The 11,953-nt window shown below is 47.4% G+C and overlaps 1 protein-coding gene and 1 non-coding gene across 5 annotated transcripts in view; one reads left to right on the forward strand and one right to left on the reverse strand.

The window, feature by feature from the left end:
* Prickle1 (prickle planar cell polarity protein 1) overlaps positions 1-11,953 on the reverse strand; it is a 103,602-nt gene that overhangs the window by 15,887 nt on the left and 75,762 nt on the right. The window contains exon 1 of one of the 4 annotated variants that reach the window (XM_008844859.3): positions 2,914-3,044. The exons of the other annotated variants lie outside the window; for them this stretch is intronic. The gene's annotated coding sequence lies outside the window, so the exon portion shown is untranslated. Of the gene's footprint in view, positions 1-2,913; positions 3,045-11,953 lie in introns of those variants that run through there. 4 annotated transcript variants of the gene reach the window in all.
* Positions 7,629-7,736, forward strand: LOC115072347. Its single transcript, XR_003851393.1, has one exon. It is a non-coding gene; the product is annotated as a U6 spliceosomal RNA (small nuclear RNA).

The raw sequence follows: 11,953 nt of genomic DNA on the forward strand, positions 1-11,953 counted from the left end.
AACTGCTGAGCCATCTCTCTAGCCCGGCTGGCTCTGTCTTTTATGAAATAGTCTCACTCTTGCCTACAACCAACAACTTTGAAACATTAAAAAAAAAAAAAAAAGAAGCCTGTTGCTTTCAATATTGTCTAAAATGCACAAAATTTGAAGGTGCAAAATGACTGCGTACCAGATGAAGGTCTACATTTCTTCTGTAGGTACATGAGTGGCTCTGACATCGGATGGCATTCAGTATGGGATGGTGTTACTCAACCCAAAGAGCAGCTTTAGTGTTCTTCTCTGAAGTTTGGTTATTAGCCATCACTTTGTTTTCTCCTGAGCTATATATAAGCTCCACCCAGGCAGGATAGCTGAGGGTTAGTGTTCTGACTGATCTTGAGGTAGATATCTATGAGCCCATGCCTTCCTTCCTTTGGAGAGCCTGGGGTTGTAATCAAGGTTTGAGCTGCACAGTAAATAGACACAACACTGTAAAGAGCATCCAAGGCCTATTGTTTATGAAGTTCCAGACGCACCAGAGGATGGCCAGGAAAGAGGAAAACCTATGGAACCCTAAATAGGGTGGCTTGGGAGAAGGAAAGTAGAACCAGCAGCGAAGGGGGAAATAGAATCAGAGCTATGGCTCTGAGTCTTAGCAGACTGGAAGGAGGCATCCTGATTCACAAATATGACCGGGCAGCTCAGAAGATAGTAAGTGTGGCTTCTAGGGAGTCAGGAGCTTGAGTTCAGTCAGATGCACACTGAGGTTATCCTTATGTTAGCTGTTATAGCTCCTATCAGTCATTATTTTCTAGGGCCAGTTCACCGGATCAAATCAAAATCGTGGATATAAGACAATTTTCAATGTCTTCATTGAATATGAAGTGTAAGGTCATAGCCCTAATTATAGTACCTTTTGATGACATTCCATGCCTATATGAAGATTGCTATGGCACCACAGGATCCCTAGGAAAGGACTCTGAGCGTGACTATGCCCAGAGAAGTTAGAAATCCTTTGATCACCAACCCCCTGAACAGATACTGATTTGTGAAGTCAGTTGGGCTAACATTTCCTAGGTGGCCCCTGCTGCTAAGTGCCATCCTGTGGGCCACAAACTTTAACAGCTTCTTTGTTAATCTGCTTAACAAGGCCTTAGAGCAGAGGATGTGGAACACAGACTCCCTATTCAAAATGACTCGACTTCTTCCAAGCCAGATATGCAGGTGAACCAAATAGACAAATTTGGAAGTACAGAAACCTGCCCACTTTGTTCTTTTCAAAAAACAAACTATAGCTTTGAAGGAAATACTCATTCCTTGCTTATCTGTCCTTAGCTTAAAATGAATCCAGAGCGATCAAAACTATTGTAATCAAGGTCTGAGCTGCACAGTATAAACAGACACAACACTGTTATTTCTTTGAAGTTTTCACACAAAGACCGTTCAAGGCCTATTGTCTGCTAGAGTCAAAAGTCAGGACTAACAGAACCCAAGTCAGTTTCACTTCTATTGGACGCCCAAGCATAGCTGTCCCCAGTAGCTGGCACTTATGAAACATCCCTGTACTCAAACACCTCCCTCCAGCAACCGGGGGCTGCAGGGCACTTGCCGCCATTTGGTATTTTCCAGGGAACCTCCATCCAACTTGCACATTTCCCCAGCTGTCATGTTCCACCAGTTGCCAAAAGGGGGGAAAATTATCCATTTTTTCCCAAGAGGAAATGTGGAACTCTGAAAGCATGCTGCCTTCACGCACAAATATATTCCACGACCGAAGGACAGACTGCTTAACAAAAGGAGGAAATTCGTGACAATGCGAGGTGCTTTTTGTGAGCGACGCTCTTCCAGTCATAAGGACACGCTCCCGGTGCACTCTGAGGCCTGTGACAGCCAGGTAGGCTCTGCCCTGAGACCATCACGGAGCACAGTGGGAGGCACACAGGTCTCCAAACTGCTGCCGTCCGTCTCTCTGAGTTTTGGTATTTCTATTTTCAGCGGCGGCCCACGGACTGACTCCAATGTACACAGAGACTCGGGTTTCACCTGGGCACCTGCCGACTCCCAACAACGCTCCCCTTTGTGAGACTTAACTACTCAAAAACGCGCTTCCAGAGGCCACGCCAGTAAAGTGCCTGACGTCCCAAGACGCCAGTGGCGAAAACACTGCACACAACCCCGGTTATCCGCACACACGTCAGCGTCAAGACGTGAGCCTTAAAACCCCGGCTGTGCGAGAGGAAGGATGCTGAGCCGGGAAACCCATCCCGCGGGGAGGGACCCGCCGGGTACCTGCGCCCCAGCCCCGTGACGCCTCCGGCCGCCAGGGGGCGCCCCAGCCGCACGCCCGGCCGGACGCTCGCTGCCTCCGGCCCGGGCGGGCTCCGGGGTCCGGGTGGATGGGGGGGGGGGTCCCCAGGAGGATCGGGGTCTTGGTGGATGGAGGGTCCCGGGAGGATCGGGGTCTGGGTGGATGGAGGGTCCGGGGTGGATCGGGGTCTGGGTGGATGGAGGGTCCCTGGTGGATCGGGGGTCCCCGGAGGATCGGGGTCTGGGTGGATGGAGGGTCCCGGGTGGATCGGGGGTCCCGGGAGGATCGGGGTCTGGGTGGATGGAGGGTCTCCGGTGGATGGGGAGATCCGGGCGGATCGGGGGTCCCAGGTGGATCGCGGGGCCACGTCGGAGGGCAGCCCCGAGCCGCCGCGCCCGCGGAGAGGCCCCAGGACGCCGCCGTAGCCGGAGCCCCGCTGTCCGCGTTCCGCCGGCGGGGAGAAGCACCTCAGCCGCCGCAGCCCGCGGGGACGCACCCGCCCGGCCTCCCGCCGCGTTCCCTTCAGCTCCGGCCAGGGCGCAGTCGCGGCTTTCCCCGCCCTGTCACGGCTGCGGCCCGGCAGGTGTCCACAGACCCGCGCATACTACCCAGAGCCCGGGACCTACCGTTCCCGCTCCATCCCCGCAGAGCTCGGCCCGGACCCCGGGGCCGCGGAGCGCTCCCTGTCCTCAGGTGCTGGCGACTCCCGCTGGGCCCCCAGCGCGAGGAAGGTGCGGCCACCACAGGCTGGGGGCGGTGCCGAGGCTCGAACTCGCGGCCTAGACGGCTGCGCACCCCCCCCCGCCCCCGCGGCCACTTAAACAAATCACCTCCACGCTGCCCGTAACAGGGCCAGTAAGTGGCACGATTAGCCCAGTTCTCACCAGGAAGAGCTCATTAACATGCGAATTCTCCCGTAAGACTTCCTTGCACTTAAAAGTAATTCCTGCGGCTTGGAGCCGGAGGTTTATTTTTTATCAGTAAATAACAGCAAAAGAAACCGGCCAGGCGCAGGGCGCAAGGAAGGAGCTAGTAAAAAAGTTTTTACAGGTAGGTTAAGTAACTATCATTAAAACACTAGAAAACAACCCCACGCACGTTCAGGTTAATTTTGTTTCTGCGCTATTTATAGGGGCTCCAAGAGAGGAATTGCTGTCTACAGCAAGGACCAAGAGAAGCAAAGACAGGCCCTCAAGCGGGTCAGAAAACAATGATATGAATGATCATCAGTAATTAGCAATGAGTTGAAGTCTAAGCCTCTTCTGAACTACAAGTTTTGGTTTGGACAACAACAGCCTTATGAGCAGGCAAGGGGATACTAAGGCAGGGCTGAAAGCACAAGGTTAGGAGTGTCAGCGGTCCTAAAATGTTAGTAAATAAAGTAACCTGAAATGCCACCCATTTCTTAGGTGTCCTACTTAAAAATAATAATTCGGTACCAAGAGGATTCCTTGGGAGTCGTTTGCAATATAAAGATTTCGATTGTGTACAACTGAACAATAGCCTATTGTAACTGTGATTTAAAAATACACAAACAAGTTACCATAAATAGATCCCTCAAGTAAATAATGGTGTGGCCAAATTCTGTTATCTTTGCTGCAAGGCAAGGCAGCTGAAAAGCTGGTTTTTTAAGTTTTTTTTTTTTTTTAAAGTGATAGAGACCAAAAAGTTGTGGCTCTGCTGTTATACTCGTTGGGAAACATTACTTCCGACAACAGGATTTGTGATTCAAATGGATTCCCTGGCCTCTGGGCATGGGAATTTGTATGAAAACTTCTAAGGCATCTTTTCACTGTTAATCAGTGAAATTTAGCATGAACACTGGGGTCAGATTTCTCTTTTCCTTTTTTGATTTTCTATTTGTTAATTATGATTATGAGTCACGGCCTTTCATACAGCCCTGACTGGCTTTAGACTTGCTCTGTAGCCTAGGCTGGCCTTGAATTCCTGATCCCCTGTCTCCACCTCCCAAATGCTGGGATTACCTGAGTGGGTCACCACGCCTGCCTCAGATTTCCTTTTTTCTACTTTGTTCTCTTTGTGCTTCGTCAGGGAAGCCATCAACTAATGGTATCCAGATAACTAATTTAAATTATGCTCAAGAACTGAGCATGGTGGCACACACCTTTAGTCCCAGCACTCGGGAGGCAGAGGCAGGCGGATCTTGGTGAGTGCAAGGCCAGTCTGGTCTACATAGTTCCAGGCCAGCTGGGGGCTACAGGGAGACCCTGTCTCAGAAAGACCAAAAATAAATAAATTAAAATAAATAAATAATGCTCTAAACTATCATGTTAGTAAGATAACAGAGATGCAGGTATATTTTTCAGCCTGGTGACCCACTTTGGAATAATTCTTAAAGGACAGTCTTGTCTTAACGTCAGCCACTTGTAAATAGTGCTTGCCACATTTCCAATAGGTACCCTCAGCTTTATTGTCTGTGGTGTTTCTGTCAACACAGCAGTTTGGGGGCAGTTAGAGGCTTCCTTCTTTCAATACGAATGAAAAAGACTTTAGTCTGGTCTGAAAGGCACTGCTTTTGTCAGGGGTGGATTTATGCAGATGCGAGCAAGGCCTTCAACTGGCACCTTTTTTTTTTTTTTTTTTTTTTTTTGGCCAGGTATACTATTCATTGCTTGCAAATCACACATGCAGGGGGCTGAGAAATGAAACCCAGAAATTCTCAGGGTTTAGTTTCCTCTTAGTCTTGGCTCTTGCCCCCTCTACAGGGAGGCTTCTCCAACTCCTTAACCCCAAACAGCACTTAGTGTTGCTGGCACTGTATTGTACTTAGTCATCTGAATCTATCCTCTCTTCTCGGAGTTAGAGATGCTGGGAGCTCACTGCTGTGTTCTCAACATGCCTTGCACACAGCAGACAAGGGCAGAGTGTGAGTCGAGTGAATTATGATCTCATGTTATTCTCGGGTCCTCACAGGCATGCCAAACCTACCTAAATAACTCTATTTCTAACCTTAAACCATTGTCCTAATGAATGAGGCTGTAATAAGAAAACAAATATGCCAAGGGCAGAGAAACAGTGGCCTAGAATTTCACCAAAGGCTAGCTAGCTATACTTTGTCGACAAAAAGAGAGTATGAGTATAAAGCAAACTTGATGCTAATTCTTGATTCTCCCGTGACCCTGAGGTCTTTTCTGTACCTTGCCTCCCTTTTTCTTTGGAAAACAGACTTCTTGGAGCTGGGGAGATGCTCAGTGGGCCATGTGCTTGCTGCGCAAACATGAAGGCTGGAGTGTGGATCCCCAGCACCTTTGTGAAATGCCAACCATTGCCATGTGGGTCTGTAGTCTCAGTGCTGGGGTTGTGGGATAGGTCCTAGAGGCTCACTAGCCGGTGAGCCTGGCTGAACTGACAAGCTCCAGGTTCACTGAGACCCTGTCTTAAAAATACGGTGGAGAGCACCAGAAGAAGACGCCACTATGGACCTCTGGCTCCACATGGTCATGCTAGGGCGAGCACACCTGTACACACGCAAAGTATGAAAAAACACAGACTTCCTTTTTACCTTTAAAGCTGAGGCTCTCCTGCTTTCTGAAAGTGTTTAATAACCAAATGCCAGCGACCTAGGGAGAATTATGTTTATGATTAGGTGTCTCTTTTTAATAGAAAAGAGATCACAGGCCCCAATATTTATTATGCCATCCCAGTCAAAGTTTGAGAGACAGCGGGCAAGCAGGTACGGCGGACAGTTTTAGTCTTCAGTGAGGGCATTGTGTAGGACAGCAGTTTGGTTCTCGCAACGTACAGACAGTAACTCAGAGTTACAAAAATCATACAGTTGTAGTAATTCTTTTCCAGATAAATAACCAAGACCTAGAGAAATCTCTGTAGTAAATCTGTCTCATCACTTCAAGTTTGTGCAAAATGTCTTACTTTCTGGTCCATTCTAAACATTTCTGTTGTATATCAGATTGGACTGTACACTCTAGGGAGATTACTGAACATTTGCAAGTTTTACTTAACTAAGTCTGTACCATTCCTAGGAAAGGGCTGTAAGGCAGATATCAACGTCTTCCTAGAGTTAATAGGCATTATGGAGGGTTATAATAAGTTGCAGCTTCACGAAGTCTCCAATTACTTTCTTTACCCTTTGATTATATTTAAAGCAACATGATTAGAGAGCACTGGTTCTTTAACATTGTCTACACTCTGTCCCTGTTATATTTATGACTCCAAACCTCCCAGCTACCCATCCCCTGCCCCCACCCCTACCTCCTTGGTGAGTGGGGCCATCTTCAAAGTACTCTGGTGGCCCTTGGCTTGGAGTTAGGAGACTAAATCGCTTAATTTTCTCAGTTATCAGTTGAGACTGGGCTGGATCACTTCTCCAAGCTGTTAGCCTTGTGGAAGTTCTGGCTCTAAAACTGCCTGGGTTTGGGTGAAGTCAACGTTCAGAACTTTTGAGGAAGGCGCACAAGCCAATTTTTCAAGTAAAGGAGGTCTTTTGGTTGTAGATACAGATGAAAGTGATAAGGTCTGTGGGTCTATCCCACGGTATCTCATCAATGCATCCCCCAAACTCCTCCACATCAAGTTGCCTGCCCCCAGATGCTCCAGTGCTTTTTGAATCTAAAACTTGATAGCGGATCCTGACAGTGATACCAAATAGGTTTATAGCTGTGCAGTTTTGAGACCTAAGCCCAAGTCGGGAGGGAGAATACAGGATCAGGTCTGGTACTCACCTGAGGCTTGCTCAGGTTTGGAACTGCCTGTGAAAACCAGCAGCCACCTTGGCCTGCTCCACCCTTCACTCTCAACTATTCTTGGACTTCTCTTACCCCAAGACATGCTGGACAAACAAATTCATGTTCAGCCTAACTAAGAGTCTGACCTTCTTTAACCGTCTATAGATCTGGGGTTTAACACAAACATCTTTAAGTTTCACTATGGAAAAGCTACCAAAATATTAAGAAATTAAGGATAAATCTTCCAATAAGTATTGAAGGAGCTACACCATGGAACATTATCTTAGTTATATAGGGAGCAGTTCTACATATATCATGGTCATGTTTTTAACTGAGAACTTTTTTTTTCTTTTTGTCTTTTTTTGAGACAGGGTCTCCTTGTAGCCCCAGCTGTCCTGGAACTCACTATGTAGACCAGGCTGGCCTCAAACTCACAAAAATACGCCTGCCTCTGCTTCCCAAGTGCTGGGATTAAAGGCGTGTGCCACCACGCCTGGCCTTTAACTGAGAACTTTTAAAGTGTATACACAGCATAAACATTTGAAGATATAAGGGCAAAGCACTGATGTGGTGTTAGGGAGGGCAGACCTATCTGAAACTATCATTTTAAGCTTATACTTATAAAATAACAAAGAGAGGTGCTCACTTCAGCAGCATATATCCTAAAATTGGAATAATACAGAGAAGATTAGCATGGCCCATGCACAAGGATGACTTGCAAAATAAGGGAGGATAGAGAAGTGTGAAGGTGACATTTGAGCCCTGTCTTAAAGGGCCACAAATAGTTGATCAGGTGCTCAGTTGAATGGGGCTGGGGCAGGGACTATGGAGCCATCAGAGGAACTGGAACACAAGATGGGATAGAGGGGATAGCCAAACGTAAGCTCGGGGGACACTAAGGTATCCCGGGGCAGAGACTGCATGAGTGTATGTGTGCCCTTGTCAGAGGAAGGTGAAGAGGTTCCTGCCAGGAACCCAGGAGACAGGATGGGAAGAGCCAGGAAGCTGGGACAGGTAGTGAAGAGCAGAGGTAGCAGGCCGGATCTGAGGCAGGAATTCCTGGGGGTAGAGAGCTGGACTGTGGGGTCCTAGCATGGTGGTGGGGATGGTGCTGGGCCCTGATATTCCTAAGAGAGTCGGCAGCTCCCTTGATTTACTTGAAAGGTAACTAAAGGCTGAGCCGTGATGTGAGCTCTCACTTGGAACAGCAAACCAGTGCACCTGGGAGGCTCACTCAAGACAACCTGAAGGTTTTACATCTCTAAACTCAAACTGTATCTTCCTTTGATGATCACCTTTAAATATAATGTTCATACACTGCAGGGTAAAAGAATCCAGGGTCCATCATTATGAAACAGATAGGTCCATGATCTTCAAGCTGAAGAAAGTCCATGAAGAAGACGTGGCCAACTGACTCCCACTATGGAGTCCCAAAGGGTGCTGGGAAGGTAGGATGTGAAGTGGAGGTGAGCAGTTTAGTTCATCTGTGTTTAGTACGAAATACCAAGGTAATAGTGCTTCATCTCAAATTTTAGTTTATAGAATATTTGCTGCCTGATTTCATCAACTGCATGCTCAAAACAATCTTTCCTGTTACCTATCTCCTTTTACTATTTGAACTCTCTATTGGCTAAGCATTGGTTTCCCACAAGGGAAAATCCAGCCACCCAGCTTTCACCATTGTGATCATGTGCTGTAACTAACCACGTATTTTCAGTGGGGTGTCAGCAAAGAGGTATGTCAAGCAGCCAGTTTCCAAAAAGGAAAAGGTCACCTGAGCATCCCATAACGTCTTATCTGAGGTCCCAAGGCCCTTCCTTCTGCAACGGTGGATTATATAGAGGGTGATGTTGCAGTGGAGCCCGGGATGTTTTGGCATCCCTTTTCTCCCTCATCTGTTAGAGCTTCCATCTTTGCAACACTGCATCCGCGTTAAAGTACAGAGAGTGAGTTCTTACCGCTTTTCTTTGGTCACATTTCCCTAATGCTCGATTTCTGGCTTGGTCCACTGGATACTTTGCCTGGTACACAGTGGGTCCTCACACCAGCAACCTGTTGAGTGGTGAATGACTGTCTTGCTCTGGTTTGATCCTCCACAGACTGACTCAAAACTCTGCACACTAAGTATCTGTATATATCTTACAATTAATTCTTCCATTTTTCGGCTACTCTATTTTAATTTGGACTTAAAGAAATAAGTGCTGGGGTGTTGCTCAGTGATAGAGATCTTGCTTAGTATGTGTGAGGCTCTTGGTTCAACCCCCAGCACCAAGAAAAGAAAAAAGAAAGCTGAGCAGACAAAACTGCTCAATGGGTAGAGGAGCTTGTGCAGACCTGATAACCTGAGTTCAATCCCTCCACCCTACCAGGTGGCAGGAGAGGACAGACTCCAGAGAGGAGTTGTTCTCGGACTGCCACAGTTGCCATGGGGTGCACACACACACACACACACGAGTAAAACATTTTAAGACCAACTAACTTGAAGGTCAATGTTCTAGTTTTTTGGAGGGTAGAGAGACAGGATCTTGCTGTGTAGTTTAGATGCCTAGAACTCATTGGGTAGCCCAGGGTCGCCTCGAACTGACAGCAATCCTCCTATCTCAGTCTCCCCAGTGCTGGGATGACATACTATATACTTCGTCTTAAAATTCTTTTAATAGCTAAAGGAAATTAATCAAATTCTTTGTTTAGGTCATGTCTTTGGCTTATGGGATTCAATATTAACTCAATTAATAGGTAATCCTTGAATGTCATTAGAAAGCTTAGATTTCTAAGCCATATAACCCACCCATCTCCAAACCAATACCCTCCTTCACCCTGTATTCCCAGTCTGGCTATGGTACCACCGGCATGCTCAGAACAAAAGCTGGTGGTCAGGTCTTTGCTCTGGGCGCCGCATTCTTGACACTGACACTCATCTAGTCACTTACCAGGCCTTTCTGGTTTTCAGTTGTCTTTAATTCCAGCTACTGGAGACACTGAGGCATGAGGGCTGCTTGAGCAAAGGGACTGGTGGTGAGCTGAGCAGCACAGGCTCTGGGGCTCTGCAGCTGCAGCCTCAGGAAGGTCCATGGGCCAGCCCACAGCAGCAGCACATTGTCAGGTGCTCCATTCATTCCCCCTCACTGGACAGCACAAGCCTGACTATACCATTTTCTCATACTTCACAATTTCCTCTTTAAAGTTACCTAACACTTTCCTGGGATAGTATTAAGGTTCTCTGCAAAGAAGCCTGTTGGTTTGCAGCCTACGTGATCCCCCAGTCATCTGTCACATCTCGCCTTTGGCTCTAGAACCACGTGGTGTTGCTTCATGACCCTTTGCCTAACCCTGCTACTTCTAACTTGGGGGCCTTTAGCTACTCAGTAGCCTGGCTAACTTCTACTTCAGGACTGAATTCAGGATTGGCCCAGGGAATTTAACATTCCCAAGGGTTGCCTCGCTGTTCACACTGCTCCAGGCTCCTCATTAGCCCTGGGACTGCTGTCTTATTCAGGCCAGCTCTGCCACCAAAATTTTGTGTTTGTTTCTTTTAGCATTCTGCTGGAATGATAAGATTTCCTTCCTGTGTGCATCCTCTTGAACAGCCCAGTGCCTCAACTGACCTGCTTAGCCTCTACACCAGTTAGGATGTCCTATGTGATGTTTTGGCTAATATTAATGGAATATAGATTTCATTTTAGTTTTGGAAGCACTAGAGATTGAATCTAGGACCTCACCAATGCCAGGCGAGTTCTACACCACTGAGCTACACTACCAGCACAGAAGAGTCTTTTTGAAAACTAGACCTTCTAGAACTTTCTGATTCTTTCAGTGTTCCTCAGGGCCTGCATTCTTCCTTGCCAGCTCATCCCAAATGGTTCCGCATTCAGCTATTCTCAGTGAGAACACGTAGGCTGGATGAACACAGGCCACAGCAAAAATGATTCGTCCTCCAGTGGTCAGCTAATAACTTGGGTTATATTCATCTTGTCTCTAGCCAGATGCTTGCCGGGAGTGCACAGTGTGGTGCATAATGACGATGGTCAGATGGAGAGGACTGGTTAGCATACTTAAGTTAGGTGAGGTGCAGAAGCCGCATGGCAGGGTGGACTCTTTCCCAATGGGTTACATGAATACCATACCCCAAAGCAGTGTTTGGTACACCCTTTGATACAATCAGCCACTAACAGCCTATTGCAGACTACACTGAAATAATTTTCCAGACACAAAAATCAAACGCGAAACCACGGGAGATGAGAAACATCAGTCTTAGAGCAGATGAGACAGTGAAGCCTGAAGTGAGCCTAATCAGAGCAAAGGGCGATCTCTAGTCGAATGGCAGAAGTGCCTCGCCTCATGGACAAAGAAAAAGAAACAAGGATTTTAAAGGGAACACGGGGTGTGCCTTCTTCACAGATGCCCAGAGTGGAGAAGTAGTTTGTTGGGGACATGAGTGGAGTCTGAGTAATGTCTGAGAAACTTCAGATATTATCCACGGACCTTTGGGGAGGCGTGTATCCTTGTGGTATTCCTTAGTTCCAGGAACTGGTATGGGGTCTTCCTATTTGGAGGAATACTTTGTGACTTAGAGACAGTGGTGGAATTGGTATAGAATATAGGGCATCAGGGGCTGGAGAGATGGCTCAGCAGTTAGGAGCACTGGCGCTCTTACAAAGAACCCAGGTTCAATTTCCAGCACCCACATGGTAGCTAACAACCATCTGTAACTCCAGTTCCAGGGGAATCTGACACCTTCTTCTGACCTCTGTGGGGATTGCACAACATGGGTGTACTTCATAAATGCAAGCAATACACTCAAACAGATAAAATTAAAAAAATACGGGCATGGGGCGCATGCCTTTAATACCAGCACTTGGGAGGCAGAGGCAGACAGATCTCTGTGAGTTCAAGGCCAGCCTGGTCTACATGGTGAGTTCCAGGCCAGCTGGGGCTACTGGGAGACCCTGTTTCAAAAAAGACA

This window comes from Nannospalax galili, unplaced genomic scaffold, assembly GCF_000622305.1.
Source record: "Nannospalax galili isolate Female #2095 unplaced genomic scaffold, S.galili_v1.0 scaffold1022, whole genome shotgun sequence".
Taxonomy (NCBI): Eukaryota; Metazoa; Chordata; class Mammalia; order Rodentia; family Spalacidae; genus Nannospalax; species Nannospalax galili.